The sequence below is a fragment of the Symphalangus syndactylus genome, chromosome 9, assembly GCF_028878055.3.
Source record: "Symphalangus syndactylus isolate Jambi chromosome 9, NHGRI_mSymSyn1-v2.1_pri, whole genome shotgun sequence".
Lineage (NCBI taxonomy): Eukaryota > Metazoa > Chordata > Mammalia > Primates > Hylobatidae > Symphalangus > Symphalangus syndactylus.
In genome coordinates this window covers 55,133,753-55,154,889 of record NC_072431.2, presented here as the reverse complement: position 1 = coordinate 55,154,889, position 21,137 = coordinate 55,133,753, and the positions used below count along the sequence as shown (strand labels likewise).

At 46.8% G+C, this 21,137-nt stretch overlaps 1 protein-coding gene across 13 annotated transcripts in view; it reads left to right on the top strand.

The window, feature by feature from the left end:
• The first annotated feature begins 3,927 nt into the window (after positions 1-3,927).
• The window catches only part of LOC129489529 (E3 ubiquitin-protein ligase RNF216), a 166,081-nt gene continuing 148,871 nt past the window's right edge, over positions 3,928-21,137 (top strand). For 4 of the 13 annotated variants that reach the window (XM_063646061.1, XM_063646057.1, XM_063646062.1 and 1 more), the window contains exon 1: positions 8,039-8,175. The gene's annotated coding sequence lies outside the window, so the exon portion shown is untranslated. Of the gene's footprint in view, positions 4,067-8,038; positions 8,176-21,137 lie in introns of those variants that run through there. The other 9 variants (XM_055292245.1, XM_055292243.1, XM_063646064.1 and 6 more) reach the window with 7 other exon arrangements.

The window sequence follows — 21,137 nt, the reverse complement described above, 5'->3', positions numbered from 1 at the left end:
AGGCAGAGGTTGCAGTGAGCCAAGATCATGCCATTGCACTCCAGCATGGGTGACAAGAGTGAAACTCCATCTCAAAAAAAAAAAAAAGGCCAGAGGCTTCAAAAATAACCAGAATGATTCCAGACAACCTAGAAGGAGGGAGTAGCTTCCTCTCGCCCTCACTGGGAGAAATGCAGAGATAGGATAATTGTCTTTATGACTCTGAAAATGCTTAAGACAAGAACAACATATAAACAAATAACTCCTATGAGAGCTTCTCAATTCACACATGATCCCATTTCATCCTTGCAAGAACACGGGGCAATAGATAATATCTTAAAATTCCCATTTTACAAATAAAAAATTCCCAGCCAGACATGGCAGTTCACATCTGCCATCCCACCCTCAAGACGGAAGGATCATTTGGAGCCAGGAGTCCAAGACCAGCCTGGGCAACAAAGCGAGACTCTGTTTCTATAAATTCTTTTTTTTTTTTTTTTTTTTTTTGAGGCAAAGTCTTGCTGTGTTACCCAGGCTGGGGTGCAGTGGCGCAATCTCGGCTCACTGCAACCTCTGCCTCCTGGGTTAAAGTGATTCTCCTGCCTCAGCCTCCTATGTAGCTGGGACTAGAGGCGTATGTCACCACACCTGGCTATCTATTAATGCTTTTTTAAATTAAACTTCAAAATAAAGGCCTGGCATGGTGGCTTACACCTGTAATCCCAGCACTTTGGGCTGAGGCAGGCAGATCACCTGAGGTGAGGAGTTTGAGACCAGCATGGCCAACATGGTGAAACCCCGTCTCTACAAAAAATATTTTAAAAATTAGCCAGGTGTGGTGGTGGGTGCCTGTAGTCCCATCTACTCAGGAGACTGAGCCAGGAGAATCGCTTGAACCTGGGAGGCAGAGGTTGCAGTGAGTCAAGATCATGCCACTGCACTCCAGCCTGGGCAATGGAAGGAGACCCTGTCTCAAAAATAAATAAAGATAAAAATTCTCATTGCCGTCATGTCTGAGTCAGAGTCTCCAAAGAGCCTGAACAAATAAAAAATTCCAGACTCAGGCCGGGCGCGGTGGCTCACGCCTGTAATTCCAGCACTTTGGGAGGCCAAGGCGGGCGGATCACGAGGTCAGGAAATCGAGACCATCCTGGCTAACACGGCGAAACCCCGTCTCTACTAAAAATACAAAAAAAAATTAGCCCTTGGTGGCGGGCGCCTGTAGTTCCAGCTACTCGGGAGGCTGAGGCAGAAGAATGGCGTGAACCCGGGAGGTGGAGCTTGCAGTGAACGAAGATCGCGCCACCGCACTCCAGACTGGGTGGCAGAGCAAGACTTCGTCTCAAAAAAAAAAAAAAAAAAAAGCCAGACTCAGAGAGGTTACTCGATCGTACCTGCCTTGGATGTGACACCAACCACAGAGGGGCTCAGCGGTCCGGAAAGAACCTGCACTCCTGCTAAGAACACCAAGCTCTCCTTCCAATACTGCTTTCTTCCAACATCTCAAAGGGCTTATGAGGACCGTCCTAAGAAGGAGGCTGTAACTGACAGCAATTATCCACCTCCCCCAAGAGGACCAGCACGGAGGATAAGCTCATCAAGGCCAATGCTCTTGTTTTACTTTCCAGGTGATTCCAGGATCTCATCCCCAGATAAGTTTCTATCTTAAGCTCTCTCTCCTGTTCACCCTCTAACGTCTCCCATGCACTGCACACTCTAACTCAGGGCCTGACATCTGTAAGATCCCTAGATCCTCGTCCTGTTCTGTAAGCAGCCCTTCAATTTCTACTTCACTGAAACATGACTATTCCCTCAGGACATTGCCTCCCCAAAGCACTGTGAGTAGTGGTCTTTTTCTGTCCCATGAAAGCCCCCATAAGCCACACTCTACTGTCTTAGAGAAGGAACAGTCATTGCCGCATCAAGACTATTGTTCCTCTCATTTCCCTGTTGTTTTTGTTTGCTTCTTTTGAGACAGGCTGTTGTTCTGTTATCCAGGCTGCAGTGCAGCAGTGCGATCATAGCTCACAGCAGCCTCGGACTCCTGGGATCAAGCAATCCTCTGGCCAGGTGCGGTGGCTCACTCCTGTAATCCCAGCACTTTGGGAGGCCGAGATGGGCGGATTACCTGAGGTCAGGAGTTCGAGACCAGCCTGGCCAACGTGGTGAAACCCTGTCTCTACTGAAAATACAAAAATTAGCCAGGCATGGTGGCACATGCTTGTAATCCCAGCTACTCAGGAGGCTGAGGCAGGAGAATCGCTTGAGCCCAGGAGGTAGAGGTTGCAGTGAGCCAAGATCGTGCCACTGCACTCCAGCCTGGCTGACAGAGCGAGACTCTGTCCAAAAAAACAAAACAAAACAAAAAAAACAAAGAAAAAATCCTACCGCCTCAGCCTCCTGAGTAGCTGGGACTATAGGTGCCCACCACCATGCCCAGCTAATTTTTATTTTTGTAAAGATGGGGTCTCACTCTATTGCCCAGGATGGTCTCAAACTCCTGGCTTCAAGCCATCCTCCCACCTCCATTTCCCAAAGTGTTGGGATTCCAGGTATAAGCCACTGTGCCCAGCCCAGACTCATTTATCTAATTACTGACTTGACATCTCTACTTGAAGGTGTACTTGGCAATTTTTTTTTCTTTTTTTTGAGACACAGTCTCACTCTGTCACCCAGGCTGGAGTGCAGTGACATGATCTTGGCTCACTGCAACCTCCCCTTCCTGGGTTCAAGCAATTCTTGTGCCTCAGCCTCCCAAGATGCTGGGATTACAGGCATGCACCACCATGCCCAGCTAATTTTTGTATTTTTAGTAGAGACGGGGGTTTCACCATAGTGGCCAGGCTGGTCTCGAACTCCTGACCTCAAGTGATCTGCCTCCCTCAGCCTCCCAAAGTGCTGGGATTACAGGCGTGAGCCACCGCGCCAGGCCAGCAATTATTTTAAGAGTTGGGGTCTTGCTATGTTGCCAAAGCTGGTCTTGAACTCCTGGCCTCAAGCGATCCTCCTGCCTTGGCCTCCCAAAGCGTGGGGATTGTGGACATGAGCCACTGTGCCCAGCAGGAGCAGTATTTTAGTCAGTTATTCACTTGCTCACTAAAACCTAAACTTCCTGAGGCCAGGAACACATTTTACTTTTTTTTTTTTTTTGAGATGGAGTGTTGCTCTGTTGCCCAGGCTGGAATGCAGTGGCGCCATCTTGGCTCACTATAACCTCCGCCTCCCAGGTTCAAGCGATTTTCCTGCCTCAACTTCCCGAGTAGCTGAGATTACAGGCATCTGCCACCATGCCTGGCTAATTTTTTTATTTTTGGTAGAGACGGGCTTTCACCATGTTGGCCAGACCAGTCTCCAACGTCTGATCTCAAGTGATCCACCCGCCTTGGCCTCCCAAAGTGCCGGGATTACAGGCGCCCGCCACCACGCCCGGCTAATTTTTTGTATTTTTAGTAGAGATGGGGTTTCACTGTGTTAGCCAGGATGGTCTCGATCTCCTGACCTCGTGATCCGCCCACCTCTGCCTCCCAAAGTGCTGGGATTACAGGCGTGAGCCACTGCGCCTGGCCCACTTTACTCTTAATTTCCCCAATTCCTAGAACAGTGCGTGGCCCACAGGAAATCCACAGAATATATTTGCAGAATGAATGAATGACTTGCCAAAGGAATTAGGGCAAATAAGTAGATATCCAGTAAACATCCACAACCATCTGCCCCATACCCTTTTCAGCTCTGGGGAGATGGTGGCTCCTTGTGGGGTGGGATATGGGGGTCTCCGTTCCTTTCATCCTCCCGCCCCGTGGGGGAGTCAAGTCTCCGCAGCCGGAGAGCCCAGATGCAGGCGCGGCTAGGCGGCCCTCTCTATGGTGAGCCCCCTGGTCCCTCCTCCGCAGCACCCGGAGTGCCTCTATGGTTCTTCCTGTCCGTAGTCGGGAGGGGGCGCTGTGCGCAGGCGCGAGGTGACGCCGCGGCCGGGCCGGAAGGAGTGCAGCGGCTGCCACGGAGCTCGCAGCTGCGGCTTCTGAGGAGTAAGCGGCGAGGTAGCGAAGGCCGCCGAACCTGCCTGGCTAGCCGGCGAGTTGAGTGGCGAGTGAGTGTCGGCTGCAGGGTGCGCTCGAGCTCCTGGGCGGGTCTGTGAGACGAGGCGGCCTCTCTGAGGGGCGCCTCTGTGGAGCTCCGAGGGGGGCGGGGGCGCGGGCCGTGAGGGCCGCCGAGCTGAGGGGCGCGGGCCGAGGCCCGGGCGGGATCGGGCCAAGGGGTTGGGCTGGGCGTCTCGAGCCCGGTGTGGTGGCGAGGCGGGAGCGACAAAGGCGCTGAGCGGCCGGGCGGCCCCCTCCCGCCACTTCGCGAAGTTTCGCGGGCCGGCCCCTCGGGTCTGCTGCGCGAGGGCGACAGCCCGGGAGACCGCGCTTCCCTCCCCCGGGCCCGAGGCAGCCGCGGAGGCGGTGTCCGTGCACCCGAGCGCGGCCTGGAGGAGCGGCGGGAGGCGGCCAGTGCCTGTGAACTCCAGCCCAGGCGGACGGCGTTTTCACTCCTCTCTCCTCACATCTGGAGCGCGTGTTGTTCCGCGAAAGTTGGCGACTGTCACCCGGCATTCCTGAGGGCGCCGCAAGTGCGTCAAACCCTTCTGCGGGGCGCTGGGGGCTGGCCCGGCTCGGGTGTCCGGGCGCTGGGCAGGGAGCGAGGCCGCTGTCCTCGCGTCGAGGTGGCCCTGCTCCCGGTGGAACGGGACGGGGATCCAAGACTCTAGGCCACTTGCAACCAACCCTGGAGCGTGCGCGGCGTGCGGGTTACAGAAATTTCTGACAAATCCGCCAGGGCTCTGTGAATCCCTAAGGGCCTGGGTAGCAGTTGTCCTAGGTACTTTGATCGTGCAAAGAGAACATTCTTTTTTCTTTTTCTTTTTCCTTTTTTTTGAAACGGAGTCTCGCTCTGTTGCCCAGGCTGGAGTGCAGTGGCGCGATCTCTGCTCATTGCAAGCTCTGCCTCCCGGGTTCAAGCGGTTCTGCTGCCTCAGCCTCACAGGGATTGCCTCAGCCTCACAGGGATTGCCTCAGCTGGGATTACAGGCGTTTGCCACCACGTCCGGCTAATTTTTGTATTTTTAGTAGAGACGGGGTTTCTCCATGTTGGCCAGACTGGTCTCGAACTCCTGACCTCAGGTGATCCCTCCGCCTCGGCCTTCCAAAGTGCTACACAGTCTTTTCAAAAGACGCTTCAGATATGTTCTCCGGGGCCCTTGGGCCCTTCAGTAAGAAGCGCCCTGGCTGAAAACCCACACGTTCACCTACAGAAGAAGCACTGTGACGTAGAGAGTGAGCAGAGCAGAGGGCCTCACAGTGGCCCTCACACACACCTGGCTCCAGCTTGGCCAGGTCATTTTGCCCTGGTGGGCCTGTGCCTCACCTCAAAAATGGGGTTTCTTCCCTTATGAGGAAGACCCATGAATTAATAACGGAATTGCCAGGAATGCTAAAAACTATCTAAATGCCATGTATTGTTTTCAAGCTGTTACTCCTGGGAGGGGCTGGGTTGGCATTGTTTTAGAGGTTAGGAGCTAAACATCAACTCCTCTATTCTCCAGCTGTTGTTTGTCCTCCAGCTTCCTGCAATAGTCAGGCACAGGGTCTTATAAAAATGGGTTTGTGCCGCTGTATGTTTTGGTGGGTAATAGTTAGGCACACTAATATATACCACCTTTGTTTACTGAATGGGATGTAGGTGGGGGACCAGAGCATATCCGCGTCCCTCAGAAACAGTGGCGTTTTAAATGTAGTATGTCCCGTCAGCTCCTCTCTGCCCCGCCCACCCCAGCCCATTGATAGAGCCTTTTTTTTTTTTTTTTTTTTTTGAGACGGAGTCTGGCTCTATGGCCCAGGCTAATGTGCAGTGGTGCCATCTCTGCCCACTGCAACCTCCACCTGCCAGGTTCAAGTGATTCTCCTGCCCCAGCCTCCCGAGTAGCTGGAATTACAGGCGCGTGCCACCACGCTCGGCTAACTTTTTTTTTTTTTTTTTTAAGAGACGGAGTCTAGCTGTGCTGCCCACCTCCTGGGTTTAAGTGACCTTCAGTCTCCCAAAGCGCAAGAATTACAGGCTTTAGCCACCGCGCTCTGCCAGAACATTCTTTACGCGCTGAGAAGGGAGAGAGAAGCGGGAAGATTCTGTGAAACATCTCAATTTAGTCCGCTTGCTTTAAGGAAGAAGGCTAATAAATGGCCTGGCTTTGCCTTGGTTTTGTATTTCATAATTTATTGCGCCTGGGGTGTGGGGAGTAATGGTGGATTTGAGGAAATGCTTGGAGAGTCTGGGCCAGATTTTGGACTCCCTGGCAAACCTCATTCAAAGCTTTAGATTTTTACCCTGATTAGAGCAGCAGCAGCTAATAAAAGAGAACTCCTGAAGCCCCTGTGGAGAAATCTGATAAAGAAGGGTTAGGTATGAGTGAGGCAGATTGAAAGTTAATGAATAGGATAGTTGAGAGAGCTGGTATTTGCTGACTCTACTACGAGCTACTGTTTAATGTGTTTACAAAATTCTAGGCATTGCTGTATTCTAGCTCTTTAGAGACATAATTCATTCTGATACCTGATGTCATCATTGTATCTGCATTATTGTTAAAGATAATAGAACATAGCCGGGCATGGTGTGGCTCACGCCTGTAATCCTAGCACTTTGGGAGGCCGAGGTGGGCAGATCACCTGAGGTCAGGAGTTCGAGACCAGCCTGGCCAACATGGTGAAACCCTGTCTCTACTAAAAATACAAAAATTAGCCAGGCGTGGTGGCGTGCACCTGTAATCCCAGCTACTAGGGAGGCTGAGGCAGGAGAATCGCATGAACCCAGGAGGCGGAGGTTGCAGTGATCCGAGACTGTGCCACTGCACTCCAGCCTGGGTGACAGAGCGAGACTCTGTCTCAAAAATAATAATAATTTTAAAAAAAGAAACTGAGGTGCTAAAAAATATCTAGTCCCAAAACTTGTAAGGGTCAGCGTGGAACTTGAACTCATTTTGGACGCAGAGTTCATGCCACTAATTATCCTGCTATAATTAGTGAGTGCTATTTATTCTGAAAGTACATCTACTATTGAAGATCATCTACTATGTGCCATCCAGTATGCTATGTCTTGGGGCTTTGGGATCAAGTAACACTTTGGTTCTGCCTTCTTGGAACTTAAGTTTTAGCAGAGGAGACCAAAATTACAGTTTCCTAAATAAGTATATTAAATTATTGTTGTAAGTGCTTTGAAGAAATTAGGTATGTTGTGTGATTGAACCAGGGAGGAACATCTAGGGGATAATCAGGAACAATTTTTCTCTGAGGAGAAAGCAAAGAACCGAACAATGAATAGAGTTAATTTGGTCCAAGAGGCAGTGAAGAAGAGTAGTTCACCTGGGGAAGAGCCTGCAATGGAAGGAAGGAGCAAGTCATGAAACTGAACTATTGTTACTACTGAATGGTGAATGCGGGGGTAAAAGGTATGAGGTAAGGCCCACTATGTCAGCAAGGTCGGGTGATGGTAGCATTTTGTAGGCCATGGTAAGGATTTCAGTTCCACCATGGTGAGATTTGTGGTTTAAAAGAAATAACTCAATGCTGTATGAAAATATGTCAGGGGATGGAGCTTGCAAGGCAGTACTTGGGCTAGAAGCAGAAGCATGTCCTTTGGTCACAGAAGATTCAGTTCTAAAAAGATCATTGAAAACATTGATTTTACCCTCCACACATGAGGATGTACTTACTTACTTATCTGTCCTAGTTTCTAAACCAATTTTCATTGGACAGTTGAAGAAAATCTTGATGTTTTATGTTAAACTATTTAGCCTGCCAACTGAAGATTTTGAGTTTAATTTTTGATTTAAAACCTTTCCTATTGTAAAAATACACCGATAACAGGATTCTTAGGGCTTTTAAACTCTAGACTAATTGTTTGCATATTTATATCCATAATGATGGATGTTATTTTACCATAGTTATTTTGTCCACTTATTAAAGTTAACACAATTTTCGTTTTCTTTCTCTGAACTCATCATCTGCTTTGTTCTTCCTTAATAGCATCACCATCCTGTGGTCACCTGATCTCAGCGTCTAGGTCAACTTTGATTCCTTTCTTCTTGCCCTGATGGCCAGTGACATACGCAGATCCCATCGACTCTAACTCTGCAGTCAGTGTCTTGTATTCTTCTCCTCCCCCTAGGTACTGTTGGCTCTTGTTTCCTGGGTTTCCTGGCACCGGTTGTCTCCTACAGGCCATCTTACACATTGCAGTCAGGTTGATTTTTCTAAAGCACAGCTGTCATTGCTTTGCTTCCCATTGGCTAGAAAATAAAATCTGAGCTCTGTTTCAGTTATCTGTTGATGTATAACAAACCACCCCAGTACTTACTGGCTTCATAGAGTAATTTTGTTTGTTGACAGTTTTATGAGTCAGGAGAATTGAGAAGTGCTCACCTGGGCCATTTTTCTCTGGTCCACATGCTGTCAGCAGAGGTGGCCAGTGCTGGAGCATCCGCTTCCACAATGGCTTCTTCATTCACATGCCTTGTCAAAGACTGCTGGCTCTTTCCCTCCACGTGTAGTGTCAGGTCTTCCTGTGTGATCTCTCAGCAGGGTATTCAGACTTTTTACCTGATGACTCTGGGCCCAGGAGCCTTAAGTGAAAGCTGCTATGCTCGCTCTTTCTTTCTTTCTTTCTTTCTCTCTCTCTCTCTCTCTGTGTCTCTTTTTTTGACAGTCTCCTTCTGTCGCACAGGCTGGAGTGCAGTGACACAATATCAGCTCACTGCAACCTCCGCCTCCCGGGTTCAAGCCATTCTTGTGCCTCAGCCTCCAGAGTAACTGGGATTACAGGCATGTGCCACCACACCCAGCTAATTTTTGTATTTTTTTAGTAGTGTCGGGGGCTACTGTGCTTTTAAAGGATAAACCCAGATATGACACGGCTCTCACTTTAGCTTGATACGGCTATTCCTGCTAAGCCTTCCTTGACTACCTGCCCTTCCCCTGTAGTCTCTTTTTTTTTTTTTTTTTGATACAGAGTCTTGCCCTGTCGCCCAGGCTGGAGTGCAGTGGCGCGATCTCAGCTCACTGCAAGCTCCGCCTCCTGGGTTCACGCCATTCTCCTGCCTCAGCCTCCTGAGTAGCTAGGACCACAGGTGCCCGCCACCACACCCGGCTAATTCTTTTGTATTTTTTTTTTTTAGTAGAGACGGGGTTTCTCCGTGTCAGCCAGGATGGTCTCCATCTCCTGACCTCGTGATCCGCCTGCCTTGGCCTCCCAAAGTGCTGGGATTACAGGCTTGAGCCACCGTGCCCGGCTATAGTCTTTTTATTGCACGAGTGACTTTATTCTCTGGTTGATGGGACTCTGAGTTCTTTGAGACAAAATCCATGTGAGAGTTTCTTTTGATGTATTCCCGATGATGCATAACCAATTCTTGTTATATAAAATGCTGTAGTACAGTCAGCTCTCCGTATCTACAGCTTTCACATATGGATATGGAGAGCTGACGGTAAACTTTTTCTATATTGATTTAATATTAATTATATTAGTGCAGATTTACAAAAGGATGGATATCCAAAGAATGGTTAGGATGAGCAACTGGTATTTGAATGAAAAACAATCGTTTATAGGCATTTTTAAAAACATGCTAGAAAGAGGTATTGTGGAGGCCTGGTGTGACATGGGCATGTCATCTTCTTCTAGCCTGTGCCTAGCTCTGCTTTGCCCACTTTTTCTTTCTCTTTTTTTTTTTTTTTTTTTTTTTTGAGATGGAGTCTCGCTCTGTCACCCAGGCTGGAGTGCAGTGGCGCATTCTAGGCTCACCGCAAGCTCTTCATCCCGAGTTCAAGCAAATTCTCCTGCCTCAGCTTCCTGAGTAGCTGGGACTACAGGCACCCACAACCACGCCTGGCTAGTTTTTGTATTTTTAGTAGAGATGGGTTTTACCACGTTGGCCAGGCTGGTCTTGAACTCCTGACCTCAAATAATCCACCCACTTCAGCCTCTCAAAGTTTTGGGATTACAGGTGTGAGCCGCCACACCTGGCCTGCTTTGCCCACTTTTTGCTGGGAAGTCAAAGGGATTAACTCATTAAATTTGAAAGTCTTTAATGACCCCCAAATCTGTTACAGAAGTGGCAGGCATGTTTACAGAAAGTATTCTGGAGAGCCAGGGGCACTACAGAGCTCCAGGATCATGCAGTAGTAGTTTAGGAGTATATCCATAAGGAAAAATGGAGAAGCAGCATGAATAGAACAAGGAGAAAAAAATGATTGGTAGAAGACAGACTCAAGCATTCTGGTTACGAGGAAGTGAAGGTGAGATTTTGAAAACCAGAAAATTGGGTGAGAGAACCGTGAGTGATTCTCTTTTCTTCCTGACTTCCTTTGTTTCTCATATTTTCTGTAATGGGCAATACTTGATAACTGAAGAAAATCCTAATTGTTGTTGCCTAAGCCATGTTTCCTGAATCTGGTTCTATGGCCATGATGAATAACAGCTCCAGTCTTTGACAGAGGAAGAAGTGTTTGGAGCCACTCATTCAACAACTGTGCTAGGCATTGGAAATACAACTATAAATAAGAAAAGAGGCCAGGCACGGTGACTTACGCCTGTAATCTCACCACTTTGGTGAGTGTCGGGGGTGGATCACCTGAGGTCGGGAGTTCAAGACCAGCCTAAGATGATGAAACCCCTACTCTATTAAAAATATAAAATTAGCTGGGCATGGTGGCAACATGCCTGTAACTTGGGAGGCTGAGACAGGAGAATCACTTGAACCCTGGAGAGGGAAGTTGCAGTGAATTGAGATTGCACCATTGCACTCCAGTCTGGGCAACAAGAGCAAAACTTCGTCTCAAAAAAAAAAAAAGTAACTTGGAATGGGAAAATAAAAGATTCCCCCCGCCTTGAACTGTATTTTATTAATAAGCACTGCATTTCCTGTGTACTTGTGATTACAATGCTCCTATTTTGATGGTATTTACCATATACAAAGTGGCTTCTCTTATTTTTCAACATGGCCTTATAATGTAAGAATAGCTATTTTCATTTTTCTGTTTCACAGGTAACAATAAAAATAGCATAATGTCACACTTAGTATATGTCAGGCACTGTGCTAAAACTTTATGTAATTCAACTGATTTAGTTTTTAAAAAGTTTTTATTTTTTAAAATTAATGAATTTTTTTGGAGGTAGGTTCTCCCTCTGCCACCTATGCTGGAGTGCAGTGGTGCTGTCATAGCTTACTTGCAGCATTGAACTCCTGGGCTCAAAGGATCCCCTTGCCTCAGCATCCACAGTAAAGCTGGGATTTGGGCACATGCCACTCTACCTACCCGCAAATAATTTTAAAATAACTGTATTCTCATTTTACAAATGAGGAAACTGGCCCAGGAGATTGAACAATTTATCTGGAGCCACTGATTGACTAAATGGTGAAACCAAGTTTTAAACATAGGCAGTATTATCCAAAGCCCAGATTAAGAGACTGAGTGTCAGAGAGTTAAATGACCTGATACAGAGACTTACATTTAGTTAAGAGTAGAAATTCCACCATCACAATTCTTTTCTTCTCACAGGTTGGGGCTGCTGGTGTGCCACTCATGAGGAATTTTTTAAACCGTTACTAGCAATCTGCTTAACTACAAGCCTGACATTTCAACTAAATTAGCTGTAAAATGACTCACATCTCCCTTTGATTTTCAGTGTAAAATTGAAACAAGCCAGTTGTGGTCAAAGAAAAAAAATAAGAAATTTGGCTTGGGGCAAGGCACGGTGACTCACGCCTGTTATCCCAGGACTTTGGGAGGCCGAAGCAGGCAGATCACCTGAAGTCAGGAGTTCAAGATCAGCCTGGCCAACATGACAAAACCACTCTCTACTAAAAATACAAAAATTAACCAGCATGGTGGCACGCGTGTGTCGTCCCAGCTACTCAGGGAGGCTGAGGCAGGAGAATCGCTTGAACCTGGGAGACGGAGGTTGCAGTGAGCTGAGATCGTGCCACTGCACTCCAGCCTGGGTGACAAAGCAAGACTCTGTCTCAAAAAAAAAAAAAAAAAATTGGCTCGAAAATAGTGTTCAAAATACTTTTTAAAAATCTGGCTGGGTAAGGTGGCTCACTCCTGTAATCTCAGCACTTTGGGAGGCCAAGGCAGGCAAATCACGAGGTCAGGAGTTTGAAACCAGCCTGGCCAACATGGTGAAACATCGTCTCTACTAGAAATACAAAAAACTAGCTTGTGTGGTGGTGGGCACCTTTAATCCCAGCTACTCAGGGAGGCTGAGGCAGGAGAATCGCTTGAACCCAGGAGGCGAAGGTTGCAGTGAGCTGAGATTGCACCACTGCACTCCAGCCCAGGTGACAGTGGGAGACTCCGTCTCAAAAAAAAAAAAAAAATCTTATTTGGGGAAAAAAAGGACTTGATTAGATACAGTTCAAATTTGATACCAGAGCTGTTCTTTTAAATACCATGCTATTTATAAATAACATCAATATCATTATTTCAAATGAGAGACCTAAACTTACACTGGTATATGTCAGTTTTAAAAGTGGGAATACCTGGGGCCAGGCACGGTGGCTCATGCCTGTAATCCCACCACTTTGGGAGGCTGAGGCATGTTTATCACCAGAGGTCAGGAGTTCGAGACTAGCCTGGCCAACATGGTGAAACCGTGTGTCTACTAAAAAATACAAAAATTAGCCAGACATGGTGGCACATGCCTGTAATCTCAGCTACTCGGGAGGGTGAGGCAGGAGAATTCCTTGAATCCGGGATGCAGAGGGTTGCAGTGAGCCGAGATCGTGCCATTGTACTCTAGCTTGGGTGACGAGCGAAACTGTCTCAAACAAAAAAAAAAGGAATACTTTTGTTCAGTTATCAATGCCAGAGATTTCTGTTGTAAAACTTTGCTAACCTGGTTTTGATATCTGTCTATTTTGATAGTATCTATAACTTCACATTCTATAAGTTGAGAAAATGCTGATATTATTTGACTATTAACTCTTTATAGACATTTAATGAGAAGCCCCGATCTGGGGCTTACTACCTCTGAGGCACAGTGGTTTCTCCCAGGAAGGCAAAGAAAATTGAGATTTTCTCAGAGAGGAAGAAAAGGATTGAATCGCTTAAACCTGGGAGATGGAAGTTGCAGTGAGCCGAGATCGCACCACTGCACTCCAGCCTGGGTGACAGAGCAAGAGGCACATTTAAATCTTGTGTTTATAGTAATTTGGTGTTTGTGGAGATTCTTTCTTGTCTAATTTTTTTTGTAACTGTTGTCCATGGAATGTTTTCTGTTACTATGTGAGAATTTGAGAAGATTCAAAGACTATTCTGCTGTAACTACTACTGTCTTCCCAGAATTTCCTTGTGGTTGTATTTTACTTTATTTTATTGGGACAGAGTTTCACTCTTGTTGCCCAGGCTGGAGTGCAATGGCTCGATCTCGAGCCGCAACCTCCGCCTCCCCGGTTCAAGCGATTCTCCTGCCTCAGCTTCCCAAGTAGCTGGGATTACAGGCATGGGCCACCATGCCCAGCTAATTTTGTATTTTTAGTAGAGACAGGGTTTCTCCATGTTGGCCAGGCTGGTCTCGAACTCCTGAGCTCAGGTGATCCATCCTCCTCGGCCTCCCAAAGTGCTGGGATTACAGGCGTGGGCCACCGCGCCCGGCCCCTTGTGGTTTTAGTTTACATTTCTCTGATGTCTCATAATGTTGGACACTTTTTCATTTATTTATTGGCCTTTTGCGTTTCCTCAGGGTACTCAGCCATTTTTAATTCAAATTGTTTGCCCCATTTTTCCTTTGGGCAGATTTTTTTTGGTGGGGGGACGGGGTTTCACTCCCATTGCCCAGGCTGGAATGCAGTGGCGGGATCACAGCTTACTGCAACCTCCGCCTCTCGAGCTCAAGAGATCTTCCCACCTCAGCCTCCTGAGTAGCTGGGACTAGGTGCCCGCTACTGCGCCTGGCTAATTTTTTTTGCTTTTTTTTGTAGAAATGGGGTTTTGCCATGTTGTCCAGGCTGGTCTCAAACTCCTGAGCTCAAGTGATCTGCCTGCCTCGGCCTTCCAAAGTGCAGGGATTACAGGCATGAGCCACTGCACCCCGCCTGGATTCTTTTTCTTTTCAATTAACATGCAAGAGTTTTTATATTTTCTCCTGGTGGCTTGCCTTTTCACTCTTAATTTCTTTGGTGAGTAGACATGCTTAATTTTAATGTATAGTGTTTCAGTTTTTTCTTTTATGGATAGTGCTGTTTATGTCCTGTTTAGGGTATCTTTTGCACCTCTAAGACTGTGGAGATTTTGTGTTATCTTCTAGAAACTTATTTTACCTTTCCGTTTAAATGTGTAGTTATCTAAAATTGTTTTTGTGTAAGGCATGAGGAAGGGGTTGTTACCCCCTACTCCCACCCCATATATGGCTTTTGAGTACAGCGTCATATAGTAGAAAGGTCATGTTTTCCACTGCTCTGCAGTGCTACTTTTGTCATAAACATTCATATAAGATTGAATCTGGGGCCAGGCGCGGTGGCTCATGCCTGTAATCCCAGCACTTTGGGAGGCGAAGGCGGGCGAATCACAAGCAAGAGTTCGAGACCAGCCTGGCCAACATGGTGAAACCCCATCTCTACTAACAATACAAAAATTAGCTGGGCGTGGTGGTGCATGCCTGTAATCCCAGCAACTCTGGAGGCTGAGGCAGGAGAACTGCTTGAACCCAGGAGGCGGAGATTGCAGTGAGCCGAGATCACACCACTACACTCCAGCCTGGGCGACAGAGCAAGACACTGTCTCGGGGGGAAAAAAAAGAATCTGTTCTGCACTCTGTTGCATTGATCTGTTTTTCTTTTCTTTTGTCAATTCAATATTGTCTTAATTAGTGTAACTTAATAGTAATACAATATCTCTTACTGTAAATCCTTTTGTTTTTCTCCATGAATGCTTTGGTTATTCTTGGCTGTTTTCCTGTAAATTCTAAAGTCATCTAGTATCTAGTATATATCTATTCTTAAAACCTGATAAAGGTTGTATTAAATCTACACATCAATTTAGAGTGAATGGACATCTCTGCAAAATTGAACTTTCCCACCCGTGAATATGGTATGTCTCTACATTTATTTGATATTTAATTTCTCCCAGTAATCTTTTTTTTTTTTTTTTTTTTTTTTTTGAGATGGAGTTTTGCTCTTGTTGCCCAGGCTGGAGTGCATTGGCATGATCTCGGCTCACCGCAACCTCCGCTTCCCAGGTTCAAGTGATTCTCCTGCCTCAGCCTCCTGAGTAGCTGGGATTACAGGCATGTGCCACCACGCCTGGTGAATTTTGTATTTTTAGTAAAGATGGGGTTTCTCCATGTTGGTCAGGCCGGTCTCAAACTCCCGACCTCAGGCGATCCGCCCACCTTGGCCTCCGAAAGTGCTGGGGTTACAGACGTGAGCCACGGCGCCCAGCCCCAGTAATCTTTTTTGATGGGGTTTCGCTGGCCTTAAACTTCTGTGCTCAAGCAATCTGCTTGTCTCAGCCTCCAAAGTGCTGGGACTACAGGCGTGAGCCACCATACCCAGCCGATTTTCAGTCTTTTTTTTTTTGAGATGGGTCTCACTCTGTCACCCAGGTTGGAGTACAGTGGCACAATCTCGGCTTACTGCAACCTTGGCCTCCTGGGTTCAAGTGATTCCTCTGCCTCAGCCTCCTGACTACAAGCACTTGCCACCAAGCCTGGCTAATTTTTGTATTTTTAATAGAGACAGATTTTCACCATGTTGGCCAGGCTGGTCTCAAACTCCTGACCTCAAGTGATCCGTCCGTCTTGGCCTCCCAAAGTGCTGGGATTATAGGCGTGAGTCACCATGCCTGGCTGATTTTCAGTCTTTTTTCTTTTTTTCTTTTTTTTGAGACGGCTCTCACTGTCTCCCAGGTTGGAGTACAGTGGTGTGATCTTAGCTTACTGCAACTTCTGCCTCTTAGGCTCAAGCAGTCCTCCCTCCCTGGCCTCCCATGTAGCTGTTACCACAGGTGCATGCCACCATGCCCATCTAATTTGTTTGTTTGTTGGTAGAGACAGCGTTTCACCATGTTGCCCAGGCTGGTCTTGAACTCCTGAGCTCAAGCAGTCCGCCCACCTCAGATTCCCAAAGTGCTGGGATTACAGGCATGAGCCACCACGCCCAGCCTCTTGCTTTAAAATAAGGCATTTGTGGCCGGGTGCAGTGGCTCACACCTGTAATCCCAACACTTCGGGAGGCCAAGGCCGGCGGATCACAGGGTCAAGAGATTGAGACCATCCTGGCCAACATGGTGAAACCCCATCTCTACTAAAAATACAAAAATTAGCTGGGCGTGGTGGCGCACGCCTGTAGTCCCAGCTACTCGGGAGGCTGAGGCAGGAGAATCACTTGAACCCAGGAGGCAGAGGCTGCAGTGAGCTGAGATTGTGCCGCTGCACTCCAGTCTGGCAACAGAGGGGAACTCCATCAAAAAAAAAAAAAAAAAGCATTTGGAACTGTAAATTGCTGTCTAATAAACTATTTTACCTCCTTCCCATAAATTTTGATATATTTTATTTTCATTATCTTTCAGTTTATTTAGTCAAAGTAGTTAACTAATTTTCATTGTAATTTCTTCTTTAATGTGTGGATTTTAAAAGTTGCTTCAGCCGAGCACAGTGGCTCATGCCTGTAATCCCAGCACTTTGGGAGGCCAAGGCAGGTGGATCACGAGGTCAGGAGATCGAGACCATCCTCGCTAACATGGTGAAACCCCATCTCTACTAAAAATACAAAAAATTAGCCGGACGTGGTAGTGGGCACCTGTAGTCCCAGTTACTTGGGAGGGTGAGGCAGGAGAATGGCGTAAACCGGGGAGGCGAAGCTTGCAGTGAGCCGAGATCACACCACTGCACTCCAGCGTGGGCGACAGAGCAAGACTCCGTCTCAAAAAAAAAAAAAAAAAAAAAAGTTGCTTCATTTCTCACATTTCAGAATTTCCTAATTATCTTTTATTGACTGTTGTCAGAGAACATGCTCTATGATTTCAAACCTTCAAAATTTGTTTAGGCTAGCTTTATGGCACGGCATACAGTCTGTTTTGTGAATGTTCTTATACACTTGAAAAGAATGTGTATTCTGCAGTTTACTGGATAAAGTGTCAGTAGGTCAAGCTGTTTGATAGTACTGTTCAAGTCTATCCAGCTATAAGTGGATTCATCTTGTTTCCTTAAGGTCTGTCAATTTAAGCTGTGTGTGTGTGTGTGTGTGTGTGTGTGTATTTGCCTGCCTCGGCCTCCCAAAGTGCTGAGATTACAGGCATGAGCTACTCTGTGTGTGTGTGTGTGTGTGTGTATTTGCCTGCCTCGGCCTCCCAAAGTGCTGAGATTACAGGCATGAGCTACTGGGCCCAGCCTTTTTTTTCTTTTTTTCCCCTAATAGAGACAAGATCTCACTGTGTTTCCCACGCTGGTCTTAAACTCCTGCGCTGAAGTGATCCTCCGGCTTCAGCCTCCCAAAGTGCTAGGATTACAGGCATGAGCTACTACACCTGGTAATTTTTTTTTTTTTTTGAGAAGGAGTCTCGCTCTTTCACCCAGGCTGGAGTGCAGTGGCGCAATCTCGGCTCACTGCAGGCTCTGCCCCCCCCAGGGTTCACGCCATTCTCCTGCCTCAGCCTCCCGCATAGCTGGGAATACAGGCGCCCGCCACCTCGCCCGGCTATTTTTTTGTATTTTTAGTAGAGACGGGGTTTCACCGTGTTAGCCAGGATGGTCTTGATCTCCTGACCTCATGATCCGCCCACCTCGGCCTCCCAAAGTGCTGGGATTACAGGCATGAGCCACCGCGCCCGGCCGGTAATTTTTTTTTTAATCAAAGTCTGGACATTATGAATGAAAAAACTGGAGGTTCCAAATGATACTCCTCCATTGTGGTTTAAGTTTTTTAGGTGTGCAAATTAGAGTACCAGCAAATCATCTTGATCATGTCATGGTTTGGTCTTTATTAAGTCTGTTTTCATTTTGCTCTTAACCCTTAAGATTTGGTTCTCCTAGGATCTCAGATGAAAGCTCAGTGTTTACCAGCATTCCTCTACTTTGGGTGGGCTTGACCTTTAATCTCTCTCAACAGGCTGGGAGTGGTGGCTCATGCCTGTAATCCCAGTACTTTGGGAGGCCAAAGCAAGTGCATCACCTGAGGTCAGGAATTCGAGACCACCCTGGCCAACATAACAAAATCCCCTCTCTACTAAAAATACAAAAATCAGCTGGGCATGGTGGCGCATGCCTATAGTCCCCACTACTCGGGAGGCTGAGGCAGGAAAATGGCTTGAACCCAGGAGGCAGAGGTTGCAGTGAGCCAAGATTGCACCATTACTTCAGCCTGGGTGGCAGAGCAAAACTCCATCTCAAAAAAAAAAAAAAATCCCTCTCAACAATATGTGTTTGCTGAGATCTCTGCTCAACTCTTTAGCTTCTCTGCTATTGGATTTTGGGGAGTCTAGTCCTGCATGTATGTAGCATAGGTCAACAACTTGGTGGGGGGTGAGGAGGTGGTTATTCTGGTTTTTGGAGCGTTCTTTCTCAGTGGATTCTTCCTTGCTGGAATTTTGTCCCTTAAGTCTCAGCTACTTTGGCAGACCCAAACTCTGACCTTCAACTCCTCAGCCCATTGAAATTGCTGCTTCTGCCTCAGGTCCATTTTTTCACACTTAAGATTTGGAAAATGCCTTCAGGAGACAAAAAATATAGGATGAATGTGTCCTCTCCTGATGTGCTTCTCATTTTTCACGGATCAGAGCCCCTGAAATCCTGCCAGCTGGTTTTTCACCATTGCCTTCAAAGATATGTTTTATATATTCGGTCTTTTTGTAGTGGATTTATAAAAAGAGGCAAAGGGTTGGTCTACTATAGGCTATTAATACTTTGTCATGGCCAGAACCAAAGTCTCTGTAAAATAAGGTTAATAATCATGCCAGGATTATAGGGTTGTTGTTAGGATTAGATGTGTTATGCATGTAGAGTGATAAGAAAAATGGTTCATACATAGTAGCATCCTCATTTTGGCTTGTAATTTTATTCTCTCTGTTAGCCTGTGGAACAGGACCCAAGGACATTGTCATTGTACAACTATCTGGTGAATATCCGTCTCTGAACATACACACCCACCCTTTATAGTTGTATAGAATTTTAGTTTCACCTTTTAAACATTTTTAAAAAGTTGTGCCACAGACATTTGTTACCTGAACTTAAGACCCTGTTTCATTATTTTCTGTGCTATATGTGTTGTTTCTGTAATTCCACCTGTATTAGTCAGCTCAAGCTGACTGATACCATAGACTAACAAAATAGCATCAGCTGGGTGACATTTAAAACAAATTTATTTTCTCACAGTTCTGGAATTTGGAAGTCTGAGAATAGAGTTTCAGCATTGTTGGATTCTGGTTATTTCTCTCTTCCTGGATCTCAGACAACTGCCTTCTCCCTGTGTTCTCACATGATGGAGAGAAAAAGCAAGTTCTCTAGATCTCTTCTTAGAGTGCCCAGCCATCATGAGGGCCCAACCTCCATGACTTCATCTAATTCTAATCACCTCCCACAGACTCCATCTCCAAATACCATTATATTGGAGGTCAGAGCTTCAATATAGGAATTTGGAGGCCAGGCGTGACACAGTTTAGAGCACCACTCATCTCTCTAGACTCAAGAATTTTTTTGTTTGTTTTTGTTTTAGTTTTTTGAGGCAGTGTCTCACTCTGTCACCCAGGCTGGAATGCAGTGGCACACTCATGGCTCACTGCAACGTCAAACTCCTGGGTTCAGGAGATCCTCCTGCTTCAGACTCCTGAGTAGCTAGAACTATAGGTACATGCCACCCCGCGCAGCTAATTTTTTAATTTTTATTTTTTGTAGAGACAGGGTCTAGCTATATTGCCCAGGCTGGTCTTGAACCCCTAGCGTCAAGCAATTCTCCCACCTTGGTCTCCCAAGGATTGGTTTCCTGGATTACCAGTGTGAGCCATTGTGCCCAGCCTGGATTCATGTTTCTCTTTCTTTCTTTCTTTTTTTTTTTTGAGATGGAGTCTCACTCTGTCGCTCAGGCTGGACTGCAGTGGTGCGATCTCTGCTCACTGCAACCTCTGCCTCCCGGGTTCAAGCAATTCTCCTGCCTCAGCCTCATGAATAGCTGGGATCACAGGCACGTACTGCCACGCCTGGCTAATTTTTTGTTGTTGTTGTTGTTGTATTTTAGTAGAGACAGGGTTTCACTGTGTTGCCCAGGCTGGTCGCAAACTCCTGAGCTCAGGCAGTCTGCCCACCTCAGCCTCCCGAAGTGCTGGGATTACAGGTGCGAGCCACCATGCCAGCCCCATGTTTCTTTTTCATGCTTTTTGTTTGTTTCAGAGGCAGGGTCTCGCTCTCACCCTGGCTGGAGTGCAGTGGCATGATGGTGGCACACTGCAGTGTCAAACTCCTGGGCTCAAGCAGTCCTCCTGCTTCAGCTTCCTGAGTAGCTGGGACTATGGGCATGCACCAACATGCCTTATTTTTTATTTTTTTATTTTTTGAGATGGAGTCTCACCCTGTTGCCTAGGCCAGAGTGCAGTGGCACGATCTAGCTCACTGCAACCTCCACCTTCCAAGCTCAAGCAATTCTCTTACCTCAGCCTCCCAAGTAGCTGGGATTACAGGTTCCCACCTGCTACCACACCCAGCTAATTTTTGTATTTTTAGATAGATAGTCCTCACTGTGTTGCCCAGGCTGGTCTCAACTCCTGACCTTAAGCAATCCACTGGCCTCGACCTCCCGAAGTCCTGGGATTACAGGCGTAAGCCACCATGCCTGGTCTTGAAGTTCATTTTTTTAATAGCTCTTTGAGTATCTGTGGGAGGTAAACTCTCTTAGTCTTTGAATGTGTAAAAATTGTTTTATCCTATCCTTTTTTTTTTTTTTTTTTAAGAGAGTCTTGCTCTGATTCCTAGGCTGGAGTGCAGTGGGTTGGTCATAGCTCACTGTAACCTTGGAACTCATGGGCTCAAGCAATCCTCTAGCCTCAGCCTCCAGAGTAGCTGGGATCACAGATGTGTGCCACCATGCCCAACTAATTTTTTTCAGTTTTTTGTAGAGATGGGGTCTCACCAAGTTTGCTTAGGCTGGT